Source organism: Aegilops tauschii, chromosome 5, assembly GCF_002575655.3.
Source record: "Aegilops tauschii subsp. strangulata cultivar AL8/78 chromosome 5, Aet v6.0, whole genome shotgun sequence".
In the NCBI taxonomy this organism is placed as follows: domain Eukaryota; kingdom Viridiplantae; phylum Streptophyta; class Magnoliopsida; order Poales; family Poaceae; genus Aegilops; species Aegilops tauschii.
The window spans coordinates 326,003,479-326,013,324 of NC_053039.3; positions in this window are offsets into that span (position 1 = coordinate 326,003,479).

Genomic DNA, 9,846 nt, shown 5'->3' on the forward strand with positions numbered 1-9,846 from the left:
CAGGTCAGGGTTCGGATTCATTTACACCCACCCACCCGGACATAGACGCTCTCATGAGCATTAAACAGCAGTCTCAGGAAATGGTACACCACTTCTGTGCCAGATTCCTCCTTGTCAAAAACAAGGTAAAATATTGCCGCGACGAGGACGCGATGTCAGCGTTTTGCAACAATTGCGCGGACGAACGAATCCTCAACGCCATCAATCGCCGCCGCATACTGAAGTTCGCTGACTTAGCAACTATCGTACAAAAGTACAACACGATGGAAAGCGCCTGGAAAACTCAGGCAGCTTGTTGGGAACCGTCGGTCCCAACTCAACCTCTCGTACAGGCGAAGAGGGCACACCCCCGTGGCACGCTCAGTCCAACAGTCAAGAAACACAAACCCATTACACGACACGGAACCGTTCTGGAGGGATGGCTCGATGGCCCATGCAAAATACACACGACACCTGATACCGTGACAACCCACAGCCTCAGAGCATGTTGGATACTCCGGCAGGTAGCCAAGAGCGGCGAGGACATCCTTATCAAGGACACCCCTAAACAGCACCCTCCAGGAAACGACGACACAAGAGTATTGATGGTCTTTGAGACATTCGCCTCAAACAACAAGCGCAAAAGGGCACTTCGCGACCTTGCCGAAGTCTGCCAAATTGCTGCAATAAACCCTTGGAACGACACGGCTATAACATTCAATGCCGGTGACAAACCAAAGTACAGGACAGTCCGAATGCCAGCCGCATTAGTCCTCTGTCCCATCATGGACGGGTTTCGACTTACCAAGGTCCTTATGGACGGCGGCAGTGGACTAAACCTCATTTATGAGGACACAGTCCACAAAATGGAAATAGACAGGAGCTGCATCAAGAAAAGTAGCACCACCTTTTGAGGAATCATTCCTAGTCGAGAGGCATGATGCGCGGGAAAGATCACACTTGACGTGTTATTCGGCACGCCGGAGAACTATTGGTCCGAAGAAATCACCTTTCAAGTGGCCCCTTTCAGCAGCGGATACCACGCCCTGTTGGGGCGGGACGCTTTTACACGCTTCCAAGCTATACCTCATTACGGGTATATGAAGCTTAAAATGCCCGGACCAAACGGTATAATCACTCTCGTCAGTGATCCGGACATAGCACTCCGCTCTGAAAATGAAACCGCATCCCTGGCCCTTGAAGCGCTATCCGAAGCCCTCGCGGCCGAAGAATTAACCGCACTACGTTCCACGGTGGACAGGGACGATGTGATCCTCGACAAACGCCCCAAATCCACCTCCTTCAAACCAGCAGAAGAAATAGTCAAATTCCAGGTCCACCCAACGGACCCCAAGAAGACAGCATCCATTGGAGCGCAACTGAACCCAACAGTCGATGCCGCACTACGAGAATTCCTGCGTGAAAACTGGGACATATTCGCCTGGCACCCTTCAGATATGCCAAGGATCCCACGCAAGCTGGCCAAACATAGCCTCAACATATTGAAGGGATTCAAACCGGTCAAGCAAACACTACGGCGCTTTTCCGAACCCAAGCGACAAGGCATGGGAGAGGAGCTGGCCAAGCTTATCGAAGTCGGATTCATTACAGAAATCAAACATCCGGACTGGCTGGCAAACCTGGTGATGGTACCAAAGAAGGACAAATCCTGGCGCCTGTGTGTCGACTTCAAAGACCTCAACAAGGTTTGCCCTAAGGATCCCTTCCCCCTCCCCTGCATTGATCAAATCATTAACGCCACCGCAGGACACGATTCACTATGTTTCCTTGATGCATACTCTGGATACCATCAAATCAAAATGAAGGGTCCGACCAAGCTGCAACAACATTCATTACCCCATATGGGTCGTTTTGCTTCAACACCATGCCTTTCGGGCTCAAGAACGCCGGCGCCACCTACCAACGCATGATTCAAACATGCCTCGAGAAGCAGATCGGCAAGACAGTTGAAGCTTACGTGGACGACATTGTCATCAAAACTAGGCACGTCGAAACACTAATAGACGATTTACATCTCACATTCGACAACCTCCGCGCGTATGACATCAAGCTCAATTCGAAAAAGTATGTGTTCGGCGTCCCCGCCGGAAAAGTACTGGGCTTCATCGTTTCCAGTAGAGGAATTGAGGTAAATCCAGCCAAAATTCGAGCTCTGTCACTACTGGCTACGCCAACTGACCTTAAACAAGTTCAAAAACTTGCTGGTTGCGTGGCAGCTTTAAGCCGTTTTATCTCCAGATTGGAAGAAAAGGCACTACCACTTTATCGCCTTCTATGGCGCACCGATAACTTCGAGTGCCATGCTCGTCGTCGAGCGAGAACAGGACGGACACAAATTTCATCTCCAAAAACCAGTATACTATGTATCCACTATTCTCACACCATGCAAATCCCGGTACCCCACTATCAAAAGATAGCATACGCGGTCTTCATGGCATCCCGAAAGCTACGACACTACTTCCAGGAGTGTTCAATCACGGTGGCTTCTGAAGTCCCACTAAATGACATAATAAACAACCGCGACGCTAGGGGATGGATCGCCGAATGGGCCATAGAGCTACTTCCATTTGACATAACATAAAAGCCACGTCAAGCCATCAAATCCCAAGTACTGGCTGACTTCGTCGCCGAATGGACAGAGGCCGAACTCCCTAAAGAGTATGGCGCATATTCCAATTGGGTCATGTATTTTGACGGCTCCAAGATGTTGGCAGGGCTAGGAGTGGGAGTCGTGTTAACATCCCCCACTGGAGATGTCGTCCAGTATGTACTCCAAATACTGTACACAGACTCCAACAACGCAGCCGAATACGAGGCTCTATTGCATGGTCTTCGGATGGCCGCATCCATGGACATTCAACGCCTAGAGGTGCGCGGGGATTCAAACCTCGCAATATCTCAAATAAATGGATACTTTGATTCCCAAGATCCAAAGATGGCAGCTTATCGTAATGCTGTCTTAAAAATATCAGCTCGGTTCGAGGGGCTCGAATTTCATCACGTCGCCCGGGAAAGTAATCAGGCAGCGGACGTCCTTGCTCGCATTGGCGCCAAGCGCGACCCCGTCCCGCCTAATGTTTTCTTGGAAAGGCTTTTCAAGCCATCCATGGTGTGGCAAGGGGAGGACGGCAACAACAGTCCAGATCCGAATACAACCCCAAATCCCGAACACACCGATAATATCGGCGGCTCGGCCACCGAAATAACACCATCGGCCCATCTCATTATGGCAGTTATTGCCCCATGGACCGAACCCTTCTTGGCCTACATTAATAGGAAGGAGCTTCCCGAAGACCAGAACGAGGCTCACCGCATTGTCCGGCATTCAAAGGCCTACAAGGTTCACGACGGAGAGCTCTACAAGAAAAGTACTACCAGAGTACTTCAAATATGTATCTCCGAGGAAGAGGGGCGGCAGCTTTTAGCGGAAATTCACGCTGGTCTCGGCAGAGACCACGCCGCAGCTCGGGCCCTTGTTAGCAAGGCCTTCCGTACTGGATTTTATTGGCCGAACGCCCAAGCAGACGCACAGGACCTTGTCCAACGCTGCGTCGGATGCCAACTCTTCGCCAACCAAAGCCACATGCCCCCGACTGCCTTACAAACTATCCCCATTACTTGGCCTTTCGCGGTCTGGGGACTGGACATGGTTGGACCTCTTAAAGGGGGAAGCCATAAGAAAAAATACCTGCTGGTCATGGTAGACAAATTCACTAAGTGGATAGAGGCCAAACCGGTCAAAACGGCCGAGGCCGGACCAGTGATAGATTTCATATCCGGTGTTGTGCACTGTTACGGTGTTCTACACAGCATCATCACCGATAACGGCTCCAATTTCACAGCCGACGAGGTAAAAACCTGGTGCGCTAATCTGGGCATTAAATTCGATTACGCCTCCGTCTATCACCCACAAACAAATGGTCAAGTCGAACGAGCCAATGGTCTAATTATGAGCGGCATTAAACCCAGACTAGTGCGGTCTTTGAAAGAATCAGACAAGCACTGGGTTGAGGAGCTCGACTCCGTATTCTGGGGGCTGCGGACCATGCCCAATCGCACTACCGGATACACCCCCTTTTTCATGGTGTACGGCACAGAGGCTGTGTTACCCTGTGACATTATTCATGACTCACCTCGAGTGTGCATGTACGAAGAGAGAGAGGCCAAGCTTGATCGGCAGGACAGCTTAGATGCCCTGGAGGAGGAGCGCGACGTCGCAAAAGCCTGTTGCGCATTCTATCAACAGCAGGCACGAAGATATCAAAGCAGAGAAGTACGGCCCAAGACTTATAATGCTGGTGAACTAGTTCTACGCTTGCCGGAGAAGAAAAAGGACAAACTCAAGCCCAAGTGGGAGGGTCCCTTCATCATTGACGAAGTTCTCACCGGAGGAGCGTACCACCTGCGTGATGCCTCAGACAATCGCTTAGAGCCGAACCCATGGAGCGCGGCCAGACTCCGAAGATTCTATGCCTAGCGCCGAAATTTTGTTCGTCCCCTTCTCCCTACTATATACCCTATGTCTCTCTCTTTTTTGCTTTCCTTTTCTTTTTTAGCATTAAAGCTTTCGCGCGGCTCAACCGCACACTTGTGACGTATGCATCTTTAAATATGTACGTCCATCATACCTGGGGGCTTCTTGGACAGAAGCTTTTTATTATTATTCCTGGAGCATCAAGCTCTTCACATACGAGTTTTTCCATATGTATCTTTTCTTCGCCACTATATGCATCGATATGACTTAAGTTTTGGCCAAGCTGGGTTGCCTGGCTCCTGTGCTTATGCCCTACGTTCCCGTTAGTTCGGCTAGGGCATAAAGGGAGCACCTCTGCGATTGTTACTGCCGGGTCATCCGGATGTGTACCTCGGACTGGGTGAAGCCGAAAGCTAGCGTTCTTAAGGGAATATTAGGTCGGTGAATTAAAGATGTTCTTCGCACTCACTCCATTGTGAACCCCCAGAAGCTATACACACTGTGATTTTCACATCATAATTCAGACATGTACAATAATGCATGCACACCCAGGGAAAGGAACCCCTAACGGAACTATTCTCTCTGGAAGATGTTTCTTACACTCTCAATGTAATATAACATAGCTAGCCGGATACAACTTGTCTGTTCAAGCAACTATGACCCCTACGCCTAGTTTTCCGCACATACTCCGGTCTATTCGGCTGTGCGGGTATTCGGAAACACTTCGCACCTTCGGGTCCGGAGGTTGACGCGAAAAGGTCTGCTATGACAAATGCTATACAATTCAGCTAGAGTTAAAATATATCAAGGAAAGTACATAGTCACTTCGACTCAAACACTTCCTCTTCTATACCGTCCAAAAGGCGTTCTAACTTACAATCATGTTGGGAATATTTGGCGGCCACCTCTACATGGTCATATACTAAACTAACGGGAATTTCTTCCCCATTCGACCCTAGCGGTCCGACACGGGCCAGGTGATTAGGATCCAGTTTGGTATACTGCGTCTTCACCATGGCCCAGGCCTCTCGCGCACCTCTCGGCATGCCGATATCTTCCATAGTCGGAAACGCCGCCGTGCTCCTTTGAACAGCTCTACAAGCTCCTCCATACTTCCTGGAGGGGAGGCGGATGGCCATAGGGCCTTAGCGACACTCCGCATCGCCAGCCAAGCCTGCTCGTGCACTTGCGACAGCCTTTGCAGCAGATCACTCGATGATTCAGACACCTCCTCTTCAGGACGGCCCGTCAATATACCTGCAATCATAACTATATCAGTTTCACTTATCTCCAAACTACTGTAAAAATAGTTCCGACACATACTAAATATGCCGCCCCGCAGCTTCTTGTTCTCCTTCACGGAATCGGCTAGCTGGGCTCGCACATCTTTCAATTCTTCACCCAATGTGGTGTTGGCTTCCTGTAGCTTGTTTTTCTCCCCTCTAACTCGGGTCAGCACACGCTCGCCCGCGGCATGTAGCCTTTTCGCCTCTTTTTCTCCCTCTTGGGCGATCTTCAACTCCTCTTCAAGTTGATTGGGCGATCCTATTATGCGATCAGCAACAGTATTAGTACAGTTGGTACACAATTATTGTTCCTCGATGGAGGGGAAAGTTACCAGACGACGCCTTCTTGAAATTTTCCAATTCGGCGGCAGCAGCATTTAGCTGCGCCCGACACTGCTCCAGCTCTCGGGCTAGCAGGCCATTCTTCTCTGTAAGGACCTAGTTATACAACGATCCTTAAATCAGTTGTACCAACTGCTTTCAGTCTCGGGGGCTACGGGCATATGGTTATCCTTTTCGGATAAAGAAAAAACTTACCTGTACATCTGTTAAATGCTACTTTGTGGCCTTGCTAAGGCCGTTCCGAGCAGCTCGGATGTACGCGTCAGCCGAGCTGAAGGCATTAAACGCCTCGTCCGAGAACACAGGGTCTCGTAAAACAGCCCTCAGCGCCGATGATTCATGGCGCTCTCTACTTCCGAGTTGGTAACGGACATATCTTCCGAACCCTCGGCCGAAGGACAGTCCGGCACTGTTTCCATATCGGCTCCCGTTTCTCCAGCGGGGCCTAAACCCCGGTTTTCGCGAGTACGGCTGGCCGGACCCCCGGACATTGTCTGGCGAACCTTTTTCCTGGCGCAAGACAAACGTACAAGTTACAGTTGGATGTGACTACTAAAGTATACCTTCATATCCATACCTCTTCGACGAGGGCCCCGTCGTGTCTTCACCGGCCTTCCTTTTAGAGGCCTTGTTCGGCACTGGAGCCGCTCTCTTTGGAGTCGCCCCCGGAGTAGCATGACGTGTTGAACGCCTCCCCTTTGGAGCATGAGGCAATGCGGTGGGTGAGGCAGTGCGAGGAAACTCTTTCAAGGGGGATTTCTCTTGATGACTTACGTGGGAAGCTGGAAGAAGACCAGGATAATCGGCGATGATGGCCACTTCTGTGCCGTCATAGCTCGCCTGGTAAAACACCCCTTCCGCGAGTACCACGAATATATCCGGGTCCTCTTCGAACCCAGGATCAAGCTCCCGGTTGTGATTCTCCGGCTGTGGGACAGGGCTATTAAGGCCCTCGGTTACCTTCCGCCAATGTTGTTTCAAAACAAGCGGATTGAGGATTTGTTAAAAAATGGCTAAGAAAGCGAAGTTAATAAAATCAAAGGGGTTAGGACTTACCCAGCTGGGAGGGTTGTACATGGAGTACCCGTGCCTGCTTGATGCGAAGAAATTCTTTTTCCTCCCCTTTGAACAGCTCGGCCGGTATCTTGGCTAGAGCGGCAGGGGTGTCCAGACCTTTCCGGCCACAGCGGGAGGCGTCATCCTCCCCATTGTAGTGCCACATTGGGGCCCTCTATATTGAAGTGGATGGACCCCTCGCGCTAAGGAGGTTGCCATTACCTCGACTATTGTTAATCCGGACTGGGCAAGCATCTTTATCTTTCCGCTGACCAACTTCCGCATTGTCATCCTCTTCAAGACTCTGGGGACGCCAACTGTGACGTTTCTTCAGCGGAACACTTGCAAATTCAGGCAGCCCCTTTCGAACCGGGTCGGGGAGTGCAACGTCCTCGATGTAGAACCATTCAGAAGGCCATTCTTCAGATGCCGTCCTTGGTGTGCCGGACAGGTATCTGGTATCGGCGATGCGCCACACTTCGGCTCCGCCCACTTCAAATATTGACCCCTCGTGGTTACGCGGAACAAGACAGAACAACTTTCTCCATAGCTCGAAATGGGCCTCAACGCCTAGGAATAATTCGCATAAAGCGACATAACCTGCGATGTGCAGGATAGAGGCGGGAGTAAAGTTGTGCAACTGGAGGTCGTAGTATTCCAGAAGCCCTCGGAGGAACGGATGGATTGGAAATACGACGCCTCTTAGCAGAAAGGGGATGAAACACACTCGCTCCCCCCCCAGATGGTTTTGGGAAATCCTTCGCTTGAGTCTCACCGCTAAAGGAGGCCAGCCCTGCTCGGACAGGGACCAGATCCGCGGGAGAAAGAAATCCCTGCGATTGCAACTTTGCCAATTGATTGTGGGACACTGAACACTTCTCCCACTCGCGGGTTCTCTGGGCTGGAGCGGGAGGAGGAGCTGGGAACGCTAGCCATGTTGGAATGGTTTCTCTTGGCAGTCTCCGGGGATTTTCTCGGTGTGGTGTCGAATGGATCTAAGATCTAGTCTCTTTAAATAGGCCCACTGCCTTGCTTGGACGGGGTGTTATTTGCAAAAATACCCCGACCTTCCGCATTTGCTCAACACGTGGAAGACGAAGTTATCAACGCAAAGAAGCCGAGGGGAGCAACATCTACATTACTTGGGGGTCATCGGAGGAGGAACCCGCCTTGCAATGCCGAAGACAATCTGTATGCCGAACACCTTGCTATTGAAGGCTGGTTCGGAGGCTACTGAGGGAGTCCTGGACTAAGGGGTCCTCGGGCGTGCGGCCTGTTACCAATGGGCCGGACTGATGGGCTGTGAAGACATGAAGGCCGAAGACTGTACCCGTGTCCGGATTGGACTCTCCCTGGCGTGGAAGGCAAGTTTGGTGACCAACTATGAAGATTCCTTCTTATGTAACCGACTCTATGTAACCCTAGATCCCCCCGGTGTCTATATAAACCGGAGGGGTAGTTCGGAGAGTATATACTCATTACCATAGTCATAGAGGCTAGGCTTCTAGGGTTTAGCCATTACGATCTCGTGGTAGATCAACTCTTGTAATACTCATATTCATCAAGATCAATCAAGCAGGAAGTAGGGTATTACCTCCATAGAGAGGGCCCGAACCTGGGTAAACATCATGTCCCCTGTCTCCTGTTACCATCGACCTTAGACGCACAGTTCGGGACCCCCTACCCGAGATCCGCCAGTTTTGACACCGACAGTCGGCACCGACGCTGCGACCATGGGTGATAGGCGACGTCGCACCTGAATCGAAGCTGCCGGCCATATCCACCTGAGAGTGCTCCAGCGCGATGTAGAAGGCCAACCCGTCCTCGTCTCTGGCACCATCGCGGAGGAAGGCGTCCCAATCGTCGTCGCCAGAGCCGTCGGAGTGGCTACCGGTGCTGGACATGGTCGCCAATGCTCGGGGGTTGACGGATTGGAGCAAAGGGGAGAGGAGTGAAGTGAGGCTAGGGCTTGCTCCGAATGGTGATTTTATGGGGTCGAGGTGGGCCAGAGCTGGGCCGGGCGGACGAGCCCGGGGCACCTCATATCCGCCATATATTTGGGTTGGATATAAGGGGTGCCAGTCAGCTCAGGCGTTTGAGGGCGGTTTGAGGTGTCCGGTTGGGTTGATTTTTTGTGACTTGTCCGCCTGTCCAGGCGTTTGAGACGGGTTTGGGGTGCCCGGCTGTAGATGCCCTAAGGCCTTGTACAATGTGAGGTGCTTAGAAAAATAAATCGGGTTTTTGTGAAGCTCTAGTGCCTATTTCTACAGAAGATATGCCTAATTGAGCGTCTACCCTCTACAAATAATCACCGGTGCTTAAAGAAACGCTCATTTATTTCTCTAAGCACCTCCCCTAAGCGTCTTGCATTGTACAAGGCCTAAGGGGGTGTTTGATCTGGTTTTGCAAACTCCGGAGGGGGGTTAAATACCCGGTTTTAAAGCTCACAAGTTATGTGATTGTTTTCCCAAACCTCAGGGGTCATGTGCACTTCTTTGCCGATCGAGCCAGAGCGCAAGCGGCGATGCAAGGGGATGTTTGGTTGCCACACCAAGAGATATTTGCCTAACCAGAGTGAAACCCGAAGCTAGCTTGAACCTTGTTTGGTTTCCACCCAGAGCCTCCTTTCTCCTTGCCTAACCTGAGAGCGTCCAACACAAAATTAGCCAGAGTTGGGCCTATGGAATC